Genomic DNA, 16,604 nt, shown 5'->3' with positions numbered 1-16,604 from the left:
GAGAGAGTTGCTGCTTCATTGAAAGAGCTGCATGTGTGCATCACTGGTGCACATTTCTGCTCCGCTTGCCTGGGCAAGTGCCCCTCCACCACCACCTCCGCCCGGTTGGCTCCATCCAGAAGAGCACGCGCCGCTGAATCGGTGCCCGGGCCCATCCTGCACTTTCCCACTTGTCCCTCGGGCAGAGTTTTCCTCCCTGTGCATTTTGGTTTTGGCACCGCGGAGGCTCCATTACATAACCCAGGGCTGCGCCGCAGAGACCAAGATTGCTACTTAGCCGCTGTTTATCTTTTGCGGTGTTCCTTTTGTTTGAGACCTCTGTGTATTTTACCTCGGTCAGAAGAACGCGAGGCTGGGGCCTGCCGCTCGAAGGTCGGGAAGAAGCGCAGGGAACAATTCTCCTTCGAGACGGAGCCTGCTTCTGGGGGCAAGAGGACGTTGAGGGCGACCAGTTGTTTGCAACAGCTGGAGGAGAGGGCCATCACCTTCAAATTCTGCCTGCGGGCGTCCTAGATTTATTACCTGACCTTCACCCCAAGGTCCCAGTTCTGGTTACAGCATTAAAACACAATATTAAAAACAGTTTAGCTTGTCATATGCACTTATAAAGACAAGGTGTTACAAGTCCAGCAGGCTCTTCTTGTAAAATTTGTTAAAAGAGTAATTAAATCCCACTAAAATTAAAACAGAAATGTTGTACTTTGCCACGCAGTGCATTGTGGTCAGGGTTTTCAAAATTAAGTTTTCGTATTTTTTCACATCATTCTGTTACAGATATCCAAACCAAAGAAACATCATCAACAGATCCAAAAACAAGTGAGCTGCAGGATGTATGCAGTTGGCGAGTACGTGGGTTCATTTATAATATTACACTTTCCCTGTAAATATCCGGTTTTCTTTTGGCAGTGCATTTGGGGAGTCTTGTTTGGGTCTCCACAGTGCACAGTCAGTCTAAGGAACTCACTGCCAACTTGGACAGCTTCAGAAGAGGACAAGACATATTCAAGGAGGAGAGGACTAGCGATGGCTGCCAGCCAGGATGCCCCTGCTCCACCTCTGCTGTCAGAGGCACAAATGCTTCTGGATATCACTTGCTGGGGGTTGCAGGGGGTGAGGGTGTCTTGTGTTCGAATCCTGCTTGTGGGTTTCCCTTGGGAGCATCTGGCTGGCCATAGTGAGAGAAGGACATTGGGCAACCCTGGACTTTTGGCCTCAATCAGCTGCAGGACTCTTATCGAGAGACAGTGTGGTCAAGGGGTTAGAGCAGAGATCGGTAACCTTAATCGGAGGATGGGCTGAAACGTCCATGCGCGCTCTTCCGGGTCGGAGGAGGAGCACCGGTGCGCATGTGCACACGCTATTTCCGGTGCTCCACCGACCCAGAAGTGAGCTGGAAATAGTGTGTGAACATGCGCACAGGCGCTTCTCCGTCCCGCACACGTGTGCACACACTATTTCCAGTGCACATCCGGGTTGGAGGAGTGCCCATGCGCATGCACATGGGTGCCATCAACCCAGAAGTCGGTCCCCGCGCCGCACTGCACCGGTGTAATGGCCTGGGACTTGGGTTCGGACTCAGAACCAGAGGAGACTCAGTCTGCACTGGATCCTTTGTCTCAGGCATCACCTGAACCAAGTCTGGGGCCTGATCCTGAAGAGTCCCAGTCTGCACAGGTTCCCCTGCAACAAACACCAGCTGAGTCAGGGGCCTGAGCCTGCCCTGGCTCCAGATGTGGGGATTCCCTCGTTGCCTCCAGCTGGGCCATCACTTACAGCTGCTCCACTGCCGGTTGGGTCAGGGGAGGCTGAGGCGGCCCCTGGGTCTAGTCACCCACCAACGTCTCCCGAGCTGCAGAGACTGAGGTCTGAGAGAAGGAGAGACCTGAGAACTCGCAGGAGGAGTGCTTGCCTTCGGGCGAAACAGGGAGGTGAGTCGCCGGGGGATCAGGACCGGCTGCTACCCTGACAGAGATAAAAGGCTGTCGGACCCCGCCCCAGGTTGCGGGAGCAATGTTTGCCAGAACATGGAAGACTGGGGTTTGACCATGAAGCTCCCTGAGCGAACTTGGGGGCCTCTCAGCCTAGCCTACCTCGCAGGGTTGTTGTTGTGGGGATTAATTCGAAGAGGAGGGGGGAAGAACAAGGGGGGCCACTTTGTTATTTTTGTAAACATAATCTTTATTATTATCACACATTAATGACACAAAACTCAATAAATATTACACAATACACAGTACATACATTTCATACAATACTTGCCCTTTTACCTTATATTGGACAGCACATCACACACATTTGACTTTCCTCTCAAAGCTATGTGGTGTAGTGGTTCAGAGCGGTGGACTCGTAATCTGGGGAACCGGGTTCGCGTCTCCACTCCTCCACCTGCAGCTGCTTGGGCCAGTCACACTTCTCTGAAGTCTCTCAGCCCCACTCACCTCACAGAGTGTTTGTTGTGGGGGAGGAAGGGGAAGGAGAATGTTAGCCGTTGAGACTCCTTAAAGGGAGTGAAAGACGGGATATCAAATCCAAACTCCTCCTCCTCCTCCTCCTCCTCACCCTCCTCCTCCTCTTCTTCTTCTTCTTCTTCTTCTTCTTCTTCTTCTTCTTCTTCTTCTTCTTCTTCTTCTGTGTTATCAATCTTAACTCCATACACATGTTCTTCCACATTCCTTTTGTTTGTCTATACATATTTTACCGTATCCTCCCTCTGTTTACAAGACTCAGTCTGAATCTGCTAGACTTGCGTTGTCCATATAGTTTTTAAGATATTCGTCAAAGATCAACCATTCTTTATTAACTTTTTGAACAGTGTTTCCTGTTCCTTTCCCTGTTAGTTTTGCAAGATGTAAATATTCAATCATTTTAGCCACGGACGCCACTTTGAGTTCCTTGAAGGAAACAGCATGTGAATACGGTGAATTAAATAATGCTAAATAACCACAAGTGTGTTACTAAGAAGGCTGCGAGCGATTTGGCAGTCCTTGCATCCACACCGGCTGTGAGCCTCAACTTGCTTTTGGTTTCGGCATAATGAGAACTTCAGGTGTGCGCCTGCAGGATGGGTAGGAAGGAAGCGAGACTTCCAGTCTTGGCATCTCAGCTTTCAGGGGGAAATCTGCGCTGAGGAAAGGCAAAGGACGAGAAAGGAAATTAAATTAACCTCATGGAGAAGCGGTGATATTCGTATCACCAAGAAAACCTCGCATCATGTGATGGCGGAGGATGTGGCGAGTTCCTGGAGAGTGGCAAAAAAGCTAATAATAATAAATAATAATAATAATAATTATTATTATTATTATTATACCCCTCCCTCCCCGGCCAGAGCCAGGCTCAGGGCGGCTAACACCAGTAAAATTACAGTAAAATCATAATGGGGGGGGGGACACACGACAATTTAAAATACAGGTTAAAATGCAATTTAAAATGCAGCCTCATTTTAAAAGTAACCCATAGATCAAAAACATAAGGGAAGGGAAAACATAAGGGTCAGATTGCGTCCAAACCAAAGGCCAGGCAGAACAGCTCTGTCCTGCAGGCCCTGTGGAAAGATGTCAAGTCCTGCTGGCATCACAAGAAGCCAGACAGGTGGTTTTGAGCACCGTCCGAATCGCCTTCTGCTCTTTCCTCATGAAATATGGCAGGGCGCCTTTTGGAGCCCGACTTGTGTGGTTGGAGTCAGCAACAAAGAGGGAAGCAAAGGGGCATAAGAGGAATATTGCTGGATCAGTCCAGTTGCCCAATTAGTCCAGCATCCTATTCACACAGTGGCTGAATAGCTGCCTGTTATGGGAAACCAAGAAAAAAGCACACCAAGAACTCTGGCCAATATAAATTTCAGCAAATCAATAGTCAATTGTAACAAAAGCTAATCCATTCAAAAGTATGTATTCTGACAGGGTTTACAAACTCAAATAGAGATTTTAAACTCAAACGCAGATTACAGATAAGATAAGAGTTTACGAGTAGAGATAAGTTCATGTGAGTCCGTAGTCAGATTCAATATGAAGGTCTTAGACTTTAATTCTGTAAAAAAATATTGTGTTATACATATCCTTATGAGCTTGAGTTTGTAATCTCTGTTAGAGTTTATAATCTCTATTTGAGTTTGTAATCCTTGTCAGAATACATACTTTTGAATGGATTAGTTTTTGTTACAATTGACTATTGATTTGTGAGCAGGGGCCACTCCCACTACTGAAATTTATATTGGCCAGAGTTCTTGGTGTGCTTTTTTATTGGTATATTATGGGAAACCCTCAAGCACGATTCAAGCCAAGAGCCCTCTCTTCTCCTGGGTCTCCAGAAACTGGCATTCAGAGCCACTGTTGCCTCTGACCGTGGAGGCCGAGCAGAGCCATCCCTAGCAACCGGCAACAGCGGCGGAGGAAGGGGGTGCGGTGGAGGTGGTCTGCCCCGGGTGCCATCCCTGAGGGGGGGGGTGGCATTGCTGTGCTGCTCCCCTGGGCTGCTCACTGCTCGCTGCGGGCAGCACCCTGGGACACTCGCTGCTCACCATGGAAGCCACCCCCTGCCCCTGGGACACTTGCCACAGGTGGCACCCCCACGAGTGGCTATCCCTGCCCCCGGGTGCGCAGCATGTGCACCGCTCTGGGTGCCAGAGCAGCTAGCTCCGCCTCTGGCCAGCAATTGCTCTCTCTTCCATGGATTTGGCTGATTCCCTTTCAAATCCACAGTGGCGTAGCATGGGGGGTGCAGGGGGGGCCGCACCGGGCGCAACATCTGGGGGTTAGAGTTAGGGGGCGCAAATCCACGGGTTAGGGGGCGCAAATTACTTGCCTTGCCCCGGGTGCTGACAACCCACGCTACGCCACTGCAAATCCATCCAGGGTGGGGGGGGGGTGTCAGTGCCTCATGTGGGGCTGAGTCCCACCATTTAACTGTTTGAACAACTAATATATATATATATATATATATATATATATATATATATATATATATATATATAATTTTGTATTAGTTTTTTTTAACATATCATTTTCAACAGTAATTAAACATACTTTTACATCTTATTTGATTTTTTTGACTTCCATCAGTCCTGCCTGAAAATTTTCCAATCTAATCTCTCAGTATGCATTTCTTATCTTCCCTATTACATTTCAAACTCATCACCAATATCTCTATCTTTTTCTACTTTGTAACGCTTTGTATACTTCTCCTTACACACCTTCTTGTGGTCCTACTAGCACAATTTGTTGATTACAGTTGCTCTTCAAATAATTCATATACTTCTTCCAATCCTCTTTAAATCTCTGGTCCCGCAGGTTTCGAATTCTTCCTGTCGTTTTGTCCAATTCTGCAAAATGACAGAACAACTATTTTCTCTTATCTGCCCTGTATCGTCCAACCCTCAGCTTCTTCGGATGTCCACAGCCTCTAGTGTTAGGAGAGAGGGAGGAAAACATTTCTCTCCTTGCAATGCACAATTATATGAGCTTCTATCGTGTTCCCTCTGAACTAAAAAAATCCCAAATGTTTCTGCCATTCCTCATGGGGATTCGCTCCATCCCCCCGATCATTTTGGTGACCCTTTTCTGAACCTTTTCCAATTCTGCAATGCTGTATCCTTGTTGAGGTGAGGTGGCAAGCATTCCAGATGCAGCTGCACCATAGATTTGCACAGTGGCATTATGATAACAAGGGACGCAGGTGGCGCTGTGGGTTAAACCACAGAGCCTAGGACTTGCCGATCAGAAGGTCAGCGGTTCGAATCCCTGCAATGGGGTGAGCTCCTGTTGCTCAGTCCCTGCTCCTGCCAACCTAGAAGTTCGAAAGCACATCAAGTGCAAGTAGATAAATAGGTACCGCTCCGGCGGGAAGGTAAATGGCATTTCCGTGCACTGCTCTGGTTTGCCAGAAGCGGCTTAGTCCTGCTGGCCACATGACCCGGAAGCTGTACGCCGGCTCCCTTGGCCAATAAAGCGAGATGAGCGCCGCAACCCCAGAGTCGGCTACGACTGGACCTAATGGTCAGGGGTCCCTTTACCCTTTACCTATTATGATAACAACATCATTGATGAGCTTCCTGACTTGGCTCCAGCAGGTTTTGCAGGATTGGCCTAGGAACCCCCAACCTGCCCCTTCCAGGTGTCAGTTATAACTTCCACCAGCCCCAGCCAACTGATGGGATTTGCAGTCCAAAATATTGGGGAAGGCTAGACTGGTCAGACTTTCCTTGCCCCTGGAGCACATCTGGCTTCCTGGCAATCATGCCTTCATGCGGGGGGGGGGGGGGAGATTTACGGGGCCATTTCTGGAGAGCCCCTCTGTTTCAACTTCAGTCGTAATGTCTGCTCATCCTCAAGAATGTTAACACAGTTCAGCTCTGTTGTCTGTGTTGTTTTCGTGTTGCCAGGGGAACAGGGAGATGTCTGAGTCCTTGCCTGTATGTTTTATCTCTTACCTTGAAGACTGGTCCAAAACTGGAAGGTAATTCTGCAAGATCTCAAGCACCCCCAATGTCTGTGGGGGCCAAGGGACAGAGAGAACAGATTGCCCCCCGAGTGTGGATGGTGTCCAATCTATTCATCAGGAAGTAGCCTTTAAACTGATTATTAGGAAATATATATATGCAAAGGTGTTATCAATTAAGCAATGTCTAACAACAATATGGAATAATGTGAATTATTTAAAGGTGTCATAGAAAATTAAGAGAAGCAGGATGGAATAGGAGATGACAGACTGAAAAACAAACTTCCTTTATTTTATTTTCCAACTGAAGGTATAAATTGGTGGAATCTACACACTTGCTGTGCAAATGCTCTTTTTAAAAACATTTTGAAGAACACATTGAATTTTGCATAGCTCACTTTTGCCATCTAGTGTCGCATTTGTATACTGCACTTAAGAACACAGTTAAAGCGTTTTATTTGCAGCTGTGCAGCTGAGTCCATTGTTACAAGCCACCCCGATCTCAGAGGGCTGAGAGATTCCTGAGGGTTACCTAGTTTGCTTTTGTTGGATTGGACTTTCAGCAGACACTGTGATGTCTTTAGGATAGATGGTTTTATTTGCACCTATGTACAGCCTGAGCATAGGATGGAGGTGCCCACAACATAAACACCCCAGCAGATCTCGCTTCTCCATTAGCAACAGCTTGGGATCCAGCACAGAGCAAGGAAGTCTCCAGCTTCTAGCTTAGCTCGCACTCCTGGCTATTGCCCACTTAGCCAGGAGGCCCCACTGCTTAGTTGTAGCTCTTGCAGCCTGGCTCATTCATCTGGGATGCTGATGAGAACACCCAAGTGGCCAGCTAAGGTCCTTGCCTTACAAAGAGACTTGACTGACTCTGTTGGAGTCTAACCCTCACTGGGTACAGCACCCCAAGAATGGGAAGGGATTCCTGAAGGCAGACTTAGTTACAAATATGTACATGTGGATCTACCCCATATGGAGGTATAATCCCAGTGCTTCTGTTAGCTGAAAGCTGGCATAGCAGTCCCTAGCTAAAAGCTGGTCCAATGAAGAAGGAAGTCGAGAGAGAGAGAGAGAGAGAGAGAGAGAGAGAGAGAGAGAGAGAGCTGTGTGACTTGTCCTTTTTGTGGGAATGTTCAGGGATGCAGGAGAGGATATATTGTTTGATTATAGTCTTTCCAAGTTGGGTAAGCAAGTTCACAATTTAGCAGAATAACATTCCCCTTTTTAAACTTGCAGCGGATGCGTTTGCTCAGGCTCGCTAAAGCCTCTATAAAAACTGCTCTGGTATTTTCCCCTTATTCCCTCATAAAAGATAAGACACGACACAGTCTTCTATAAAAGTATAAAAAGAGTTTACTCACTAACATTCTGTTCACAATCGGATTCCAGAAGGCAGGCTTAGTTTCCAGGTGTATGTTAATTTTCTAGGCTATCTCATTAGGAGACCGTCCCTTTGTCCTCTCTTGGCTGGAGGCCAAGAGAGCATCTTTGGCTAAGCAGATGTTGCTTCTTCGATGCATGTAGTCAAAGAGAGAGAGATGGCTGCCCTGCCCTGTGCTTTTGTCGTTACCTGCACAGGTGAGGCCACGCCCACCTCTAGTCACAGGCAGAGGAAGTCTGTCCCAGCCCAGAAGGAAACAAGAAGTTTACCTGCTGGCTGGACAAACATTCCTCCCCAGGTGTAAACATGTTCACTCTAGGAATGTTGTACTTGACTGCTTTTGTGTTTCACATCCCACATATTTGTGGTCCTCAGTGGTGACTTTTGCCTGCCCCTGATCCATTAAGTGTCAGAGTTAAGGCAGTATGAGAGACACTCTGATTCCTACACTGCAGGGGGTTGGACTAGAGGACCTTTGGGGTTCCCTTCCAACTCTTCTATAATTCTGTGATTCTATGCCTACGATGCCCTGAATGGCAGTTGCTGAGGGTTGCAAGTGGGGAAATTTGCTGCTGGGCTTGGGCCCGTCTTGGAGGCTCCACTTGGGGAGAACAAGACCCTGGGCTGGACAAACCCCTTTGGCCTCATCCTGCTCCAAGGCTCCTCTTCCGCCCTTATGACATCACAGACCAAAACTCAATGCTGATGTCGCCCTGCTACACTTTGCCTCCTACTGGCAGGTGGCAGGAACTGCATGGCTGAATTAACTTCTTGAAAAAGTGTTTCATGAACGGGAGTCCATAAAAAGTGTGTGAAGCCAGGCATCCGAATCCCCAAAAATGGAAAGAGGAGGAAAAAACCAAAGGGGGTGGGGAGGAACCGTTTTTAAGTAGCTTTTAATGGCTTTTAGTGGTTTGGTGGTTTTTAAATAATAATAATAATAATAATAATAATAATAATAATAATAATAATAATAATAATACATTTTTTAAATTTATATCCCACCCTCCCCAGCTGAAGCCAGGCTCAGAGCGGCTAACAACAATAAAAAAATGGCTTCTACCAGCTGTATTGTGGTTGAAAAATGCAAATTTTTTAAAAATTGCATTATTATTTGTTTCAAGCTCTGTTGTATTTCATAAGCATGATACTGTTGATAACTATATTTCTGTACAATGGTACCTCGGGTTACATACTGTCAGGGGTTCAGGAGCAGAGGCACAGGAAAGGGAGGAAACAGAGAGCGAGGGGGAGGAATCCGAAGGAAATATGAGCGATGACAGCGGCCCGAGATCTCTGAGTCTTTCCAGTGAATCGGAAGATTCACAGAAAGGGGCGCCAGTGGTCAGAGCAAGGGGGGCGCCTAGGGGGACACCCCAGGAAGAAGGGACCAGAGGGGACTCAGAGAGCAGCAGTTGGAAATCGGGACCAGCTTCCCCACCAGAGCGCAGTAGGGGGGAGGAGTCCCAGGTATCGGGATCAGGCGGCTCGCCGCAAGCGGGAGGGCATGCGTCAGGATTGGCCACACCTCCATCGGGGAGCGAGGAAACGGTCAAGAGGAAGGTTGAAGGCTGGGCGCGCGCGCCAAGTTCAAATGCACAGGAAGGCGGCACAGTAAGCAGCCCGGATAGGGAGCCAGGTCGCAAGGAGGGAGAAGAGTCCGGGGGGTCAGCGTCAGAAGAGTCCAGAAAGGAAGAGACCACGGGGGGCAGAGGGACCCAGAGAAGGAAGGAAAGACGGAAGAGGTGGAGTAAGGCTAGAGTATTAAGTTGGTGTACAGGAGGCGGAGACTCAGACGGAGCTTCGCCGGTCTAGCTTCTAAGACGTAGAGCTGCGCGCTGCGGCTTGGAAATGGAAACTGTAACTCAATAAAGACTTTTGTACATTACTGCCGGCTAGCGTGGTCCTCTGTGAGCTGGGACCTGGAAGCAGCTCTGACACATACGCTTCAGGTTACAGACTCCGCTAACCCAGAAATAGTACCTCGGGTTAAGAACTTTGCTTCAGGATGAGAACAGAAATCGTGCTCCAGCTGCGTGGCAGCATCGGGAGGCCCCATTAGCTAAAGTGGTGCTTAAGGTTAAGAACATTTTCAGGTTAAGAACGGACCTCCAGAACGAATTAAGTACTTAACCCGAGGTACCACTGTATATTTATCTGCCATATCTATTTACCATTTCTATCTACCCTATCTATCTATTAGTATATTTTGTTATTTTGCTAGCTGCCTTGAATTCCCTTGTGCCAAAAAGTGAAGTATGGAAGGAAATAACACCAACCCTCCAGGCAGGAGCAGACCTTGGCACCCCGAATTTCAGTGCCCCCCAGCTCTCGACTTCCATTGAAAGCCATAGTTGCAGCATCCCTTGCAGCAAGCACCCCAGAAGCGCTGCACAGTCCTCTAGATCCAGCTTTGTTGCAAGTTAGATCGGAACTTTTATCTGTTTGACACCAGGACGGACAATTGCTTTCCATAGAGGGAAAGGTTTCTCTCATTTGATGGAATCTGAATGCAACAGACTGGGGTTTTCTAGAACACCAGAAGAACAGACATCTCAAGAACATTCAAAGCCAGGATGGAGCGTGTGTTAGTCTCCTGAGCGCCTCAGCTGCTCAGTCAACCCAAAACTTATTTGTATTTCAAATAAGAAGGGTTTTCTTCTTCTTTTCCACAAGATGGTGCTCCTGCAACACCAATTCAGGAGGGTGCAGGTTAAAAATGGATCTTAAACAAGAGAGGAAGACATTTCATCGCCTACAGACGATGTTTGAACTCGCAGCTGTCTATGGAGGCGCAGGTCAATTCTGTGTCCAGGGCAGCTGTCTACCAGCTCCATCTGGTACGCAGGATGAGACCCTACCTGCCCACGGACTGTCTCGACAGAGTGGTGCATGCTCTGGTTATCTCCTGCTTGGACTACTGCAATGTGCTCTGTGTGGGGCTACCTTTGAAGGTGACTTGGAAACTACAACTAATCCAGAATGCGGCAGCTAGACTGGTGACGGGGAGTGGCCGCCGAGACCACATAACACCGGTCCTGAAAGATCTACATTGGCTCCCAGTACGTTTCCGAGCACAATTCAAAGTGTTGGTGCTGTCCTTTAAAGCCCTAAATGGCCTCAGCCCAGTAGAACTGAAGGAGCATCTCCACCCCCATCGTTCTGCCCAGACACTGAGGTCCAGCGCCGAGGGCCTTCTGGCGGTTCCCTCACTGCGAGAAGCAAAGCTACAGGGAACCAGGCAGAGGGCCTTCTTGGTGGTGGCACCCGCCCTGTGGAACACCCTCTCACCAGATGTCAAAGAGCTAAACAACTACCTGACATTTAGAAGACATCTGAAGGCAGCCCTGTTTAGGAAAGTTTTTAATGTGTGACATTTCAATGTATTTTAAATCTTTGTTGGAAGCCGCCCAGAGTGGCTGGGGAGACCCAGCCAGATGGGCGGGGTACAAACAATAAATTATTATTATTATTACAGACAGCCACCCAATCTTAAACAACTCTTCACCTACAATAATACAGCAAGGAGACTTAACATGGACACTGGTACCAGAGCCTGCAATAAACCCAGATGCCAACTTTGCTGCCGCAGACACCTAGACAACACCATCACTGGACCCAACAACATCAAACATACCATCTCAGGCCTATATAATTGCTCATCTTCTAACATTGTGTATGCCATCAAATTCCAGCAGTGCCCTTCAGCTCTCTGTATTGGACAAACTGGCCAAACCCTACGCCAAAGGATAAATGGACAGAAATCTGACATCAGGAATCACGACCCAGAAACCAGTAGGAGAACACTTCAATCTCCCAGGACATTCTATACATGATCTCAAAGCAGCTGTCTTATTGCAAAAGAATTTCAGAAACAGACTGGAAAGAGAAGTTGCTGAATTACAACTTATCATTAAACTGAAAACACCTTGGTGTTAATAGAGATATTGGATTCCTGTCTCATTACATATGCCAATCATCTGTATAGTATCCCTTGCTTTTTCCTGTAGGACTAATTGCAGTCATTAACAGTCGTCAACAGGTTTACTGTACCCATTGAGTCAATCACCCATCTCCTAAAACCCCACCCCACCCTCCCACTATATATAAGGGTCTGGTGACTTCTGTTTCAGTGTATCTGAAGAAGTGTGCATGCACACGAAAACTCGTACCAAGAACAAACTTAGCTGGTCTCTAAGGTGCTACTGGAAGGAATTTTTTTTATTACCGTATTTTTCGCACCATAGGGCGCACCGGACAATAGGACGCACTTTGTTTTAGAGGGGGGAGAACAAGAAAAAAAAATTCTCCCCCTCTCTGCCCAGCGCCCCTTCAGTGAAGCGGCAGGAGGCGCTGCACAGAGAGGGGGAGAACTTTCCTCCTCTTGTTTTCCCGCTCTAAAACAAGGTGCCGTTTAAGGTGCGTTCAGGCGGCTACCTTGGAAGCCGGGAGAGCGAGAGGGGTCGGTGTGCACTGACCCCTCTCGCTCTCCAGGCTTCAGGTTACTTTTGACCTGCTCCTTGGGGCGGGGGAAGCCCACCACCAGCCCCAAAGAGCAGGTCAGGGAGCAGCGGAAAGGCGCAGCGGAGAGGCTCCTGCCATAGCTGCGCGTCACCTCTCCAGCCGGGAGAGGTCACGGGGGGCTGCTTTAGTGCATCCTATAGAGCGAAAAATACGGTATTTTTATTTTGACTGCGTCAGACCAACATTCCAGTTGCTCCCACCCAGGGAGCCTGAATTCTCTTTGACTCTGCAGGGATTTGGACACACCTTTCAGAGATTCAAATATTGATTTGTTTATTGGCCTTGCCCTCCGATACATAAACAGACTTTTACATTTTTTGTCAACTCTTGCAAGAACAAATACAACACCCATTGATGGTTTATTCCCCCCCCCCTTTTTAAAAAGGTGCAAAAGATAAAGGTAAAGGTAAAGGGACCCCTGACCATTAGGTCCAGTCGTGGCCGACTCTGGGGTTGCGGTGCTCATCTCACTTTATTGGCCGAGGGAGTCGGCGTACAGCTTCCGGGTCATGTGGCCAGCATGACTAAGCCGCTTCTGGCGAACCAGAGCAGCGCACGTAAACACCTTTTACCTTCCCGCCGGAGCGGTACCTATTTATCTACTTGCACTTTGACGGGCTTTTGAACTGCTAGGTTGGCAGGAGCAGGACCGAGGAACGGGAGCTCACCCCATCATGGGGATTTGAGCCGCCGACCTTCTGATCAGCAAGTCCTAGGCTCTGTGGTTTGACCCACAGCGCCACCCGTGAATCTACCTGCAAAGCTGCTCTGGGGATGGCATAGGAATAAGAGTCCTGCCAGCAAAAGCACTAGCCAATCAGTGCTGTGCATGGGCTGACCTCAACTGAAAGAGAGCCAGAGTTGTAGTTGCAGCGTCATGCTAGGACCTAGGAGACCCGAGTTCGAATCCCCACTTGGTCACGAAGCTCACTGGGTGTCCCTGGGCCACTCACTGTCTCTCAGCCTAAGCTACCTCACAGGGTTGTAGAGAGGAATAAATGGGAAGAGGGGGGGACCATTGTATGCCACCTTGATCTCTTTGCGCCACCCAGTCCAGCATCCTGTTCTCATTATGAGAATGTCCATTATGAAAAACCAGAGAGCAGGATCCGAGCACATGAGCCCTCTCACCTTCTGCAGTTTCTTTTTCTTTTTCACAATAAATTTTGATTTGATCTTATATATACAGTGGTACCTCGGGTTACAGACGCTTTGGGTTACAGACTCCACTAACCCAGAAATAGTGCTTCAGGTTAAGAAATTTGCTTTAGGGTGAGAACAGAAATCGTGCAGCAGCGGCACAGCGGTAGCAGGAGGCCCCATTAGGTAAAGTGGTGCTTCAGGTTAAGAACAGTTTCAGGTTAAGCATGGACCTCTGGAACAAATTAAGTACTTAACCCGAGGTACCACCGTGTGTGTGTGTACACACACACACACACACACACACACACACAAACACACACACAAACACACACACACACTTATATATATACATATAACAAAATGAATTCCAAATCCAAATGTCAAGATTACTCTGAATCTCCTGACTTCCCCCCATCCCTTCCCTGGGTCCTATTGATACTATTTCCCACTGCATATCGATACTACTCCAATTTAAAGACTTTCTAAATTGTCCGTACAGTGGTGCCCCGCAAGACGAACGCCTCGCAAGACGGAAAACCTGCTAGACGAAAGGGTTTTCCGTTTTGGAGCTGCTTCGCAAAACGAATTTCCTATGGGCTTGCTTCGCAAGACGAAAATGTCTTGCGAGTTCATGCGGGGTTTTTTTCCTCCCCCCCCTTTTCCCAAGCCGCTAAGCCGCTTATCAGCTGATCCGCTAAGCCGCTTAACAGCTGATCCGCTAAGCCGCTTATCAGCTGATCCGCTAAGCCGCTTAACAGCTGATCCGCTAAGCCGCTAAGCCGCTTATCAGCTGATCCACTAAGCTGCTAAACCGCTTATCAGCTGATCCACTAAGCCCGCTAAGCCGCTAATAGCACTAATCCGCTAAGCCGCTAATGGGCTTGCTTCGCAAGACGAAAAAACCGCAAGAAGAAGAGACTCGCGGAACGGATTCTTTTCATCTTGCGAGGCACCACTGTACATTCTGTTACATTACAAGTGTGTTTAAAATCCTGCTAATGTTTTAACCTGCTTACAATGACCTTGTGTATAAGTTATCAAAATAGGGATGCGGGTGGCACTGTGGTCTAAACCACAGAGCCTAGGGCTTGCTGATCAGAAGGTCGGCGGTTCGAATCCCTGTGACGGGGTGAGCTCCCGTTGCTCGGTCCCTGCTCCTGCCCACCAGCAGTTCGAAAGCACATCAAAGTGCAAGTAGATAAATAGGCACCACTCCGGCAGGAAGGTAAACTGCATTTCCATGCGCTGCTCTGGTTTCGGTGTTCCGTTGTGCCAGAAGCGGCTTAGTCATGCTGGCCACATGACCCGGAAAAACTGTCTGCGGACAAACATCAGCTCCCTCAGCCTGTAAAGCGAGATGAGTGCTGCAACTCCAGAGGTGTCTGCAACTGGACTTAACATTAGTGGGTTAGAGTATTGCTTTGTTTATTACTTGGGTATTGTTAATGTTGTGCACTACTATTTATATGGCTGGTATGCCCCCCCCCCGATGTTATTTTATATGAAATATCAATTTATTATATATAGTTCTTTTTTGCTGCAAGTCGCTTGGAGACCTTTGGGTGACAAGCAACTAAGAAGCCTAATAAGTCAGATGACACGAAATGAAATGAAAACCCGCCTTGGCCAGAAGGCGGCCGTGGCCTGACCGCTGTTCCTCTGTGGTGCCCCGTGACCATTGGAGGAGAAGGGCATTGTGCCCCTTCGCCCTGAATTGTTGGAGAGCGAGGAGAAGTGTCGGAGACCGCGGCTCAAGGACTCAAGAGAGAGAGGCATGTTCAGCTGCTCAAGTCCTCGCAAGGAGGGTGTTTGGGGAGGCGGAGGAGACCCAGAGAGAGGATGAGGGATGGCAGTGTTAACAGAAGAGCATCTGTGAACCAGGCGCAGTGAATGGCGCGAGGGACCCTGTTAGCGGCTGGGGAGAATAGGGTCACCCGAGAAGAGGCCCCCAGAGGGGGGGCGCGCCTTTCAAGGAGACGGTTTTGCCCCCTGCACCGAGGCAAGGTTCCAGGGGTGACGGGAGGCCTGTCCTGACTGCCCCTTCGTCTTGGCAGCCTGTCCGAGGCCTGTCCAGGGTTGAATGCCTGCTCCACAATGGAGCCAGCCATGTCCTTTTCTGCCTTGCCATACCCATCCATATCCTGGTGGTTTTCCCCCGCTCCTTCCAAGCCCCTTTCACTGGCGATTCCTCATCATCATTCCTCTCTCTCGCCTTCCCTTCTCCTGGGGCTTGGACCGCCTCCAGCCCCATGAACTCAGGGAAGGAAACTTCCCGGCCGACATTCGCTTTCAGCCCCCTCTCGCTCTCCATTCCTCGCTCTCTTCTGCTCTTGACTATTCAGAGTGAACTTGTGGACAAAATAAACTTTGGCGCAGCATCGCCTCCTCCCGCCCCCTTCGCCCATCGGAGCCTCGGGGGGGGGGGGTTAAACTAATCGAGTACAAGGATTCACTTCGGGCCCCGCCTGGGGCACTGCCAGAATGTGTGGATGCGGGTGAGAGAAGAGAGATGCTACAATGCGGCTTTCCTGCCCACGAGGGTTGAAAATATACCTCTTGCACAGGGGTGGGGGGGCATGTGTGTGAACCCATATGCCTTTGCCCCAATGGTGTTACTTTTTCACGTTTTGTTGTTGTTGTTTAGTCATTTAGTTGTGTCCGCCTCTTCGTGACCCCCTGGACCAGAGCATGCCAGGCACTCCTGTCTTCCACTGCCTCCCGCAGTTTGGTCAAACTCATGCTGGTAGCTTCGAGAACACTGTCCCACCATCTCGTCCTCTGCCGTCCCCTTCTCCTTGTGCCCTCCATCTTTCCCAACATCAGGGTCTTTTCCAGGGAGTCTTCTCTTCTCATGAGGTGGCCAAAGTATTGGAGCCTCAGCTTCATGATTTGTCCTTCCGGTGAGCACTCAGGGCTGGTTTCCTTCAGAATGGAGAGGTTTGATCTTCTTGCAGTCCATGGGACTCTCAAGAGTCTCCTCCAGCACCAGAATTCAAAAGCATCAATTCTTCGGCAATCAGCCTTCTTTATGGTCCAGCTCTCACTTCCATACATCACTATACATCACTACGTAGTGTAGAGTTAAACTGTGGAACTCACTTCGGCAGGAGGCTGTAAT

The 16,604-nt window shown here is 48.7% G+C and overlaps 2 long non-coding RNA genes across 2 annotated transcripts in view; both read right to left on the bottom strand.

The window, feature by feature from the left end:
- The window catches only part of LOC310707467, a 138,603-nt gene extending 124,292 nt beyond the window's left edge, over nucleotides 1-14,311 (bottom strand). The window contains exon 1 of the long non-coding RNA XR_014526474.1: nucleotides 13,984-14,311. This is a non-coding gene — a long non-coding RNA (uncharacterized lncRNA). The remainder of the gene's footprint in view (nucleotides 1-13,983) is intronic.
- LOC310707510 lies at nucleotides 2,635-8,608 on the bottom strand. Its single transcript, XR_014526527.1, has 4 exons — nucleotides 7,800-8,608; nucleotides 6,015-6,568; nucleotides 5,189-5,317; nucleotides 2,635-3,118 (listed from the first exon to the last, which is right to left on the bottom strand). It is a non-coding gene; the product is annotated as an uncharacterized lncRNA (long non-coding RNA).
- Nucleotides 14,312-16,604: the final 2,293 nt, after the last annotated feature.

Source organism: Podarcis liolepis (assembly GCF_965112155.1).
Source record: "Podarcis liolepis genome assembly, chromosome: 5".
Classification (NCBI taxonomy): Eukaryota; Metazoa; Chordata; class Lepidosauria; order Squamata; family Lacertidae; genus Podarcis; species Podarcis liolepis.
This window is presented reverse-complemented; position numbering and strand designations above follow the sequence as displayed.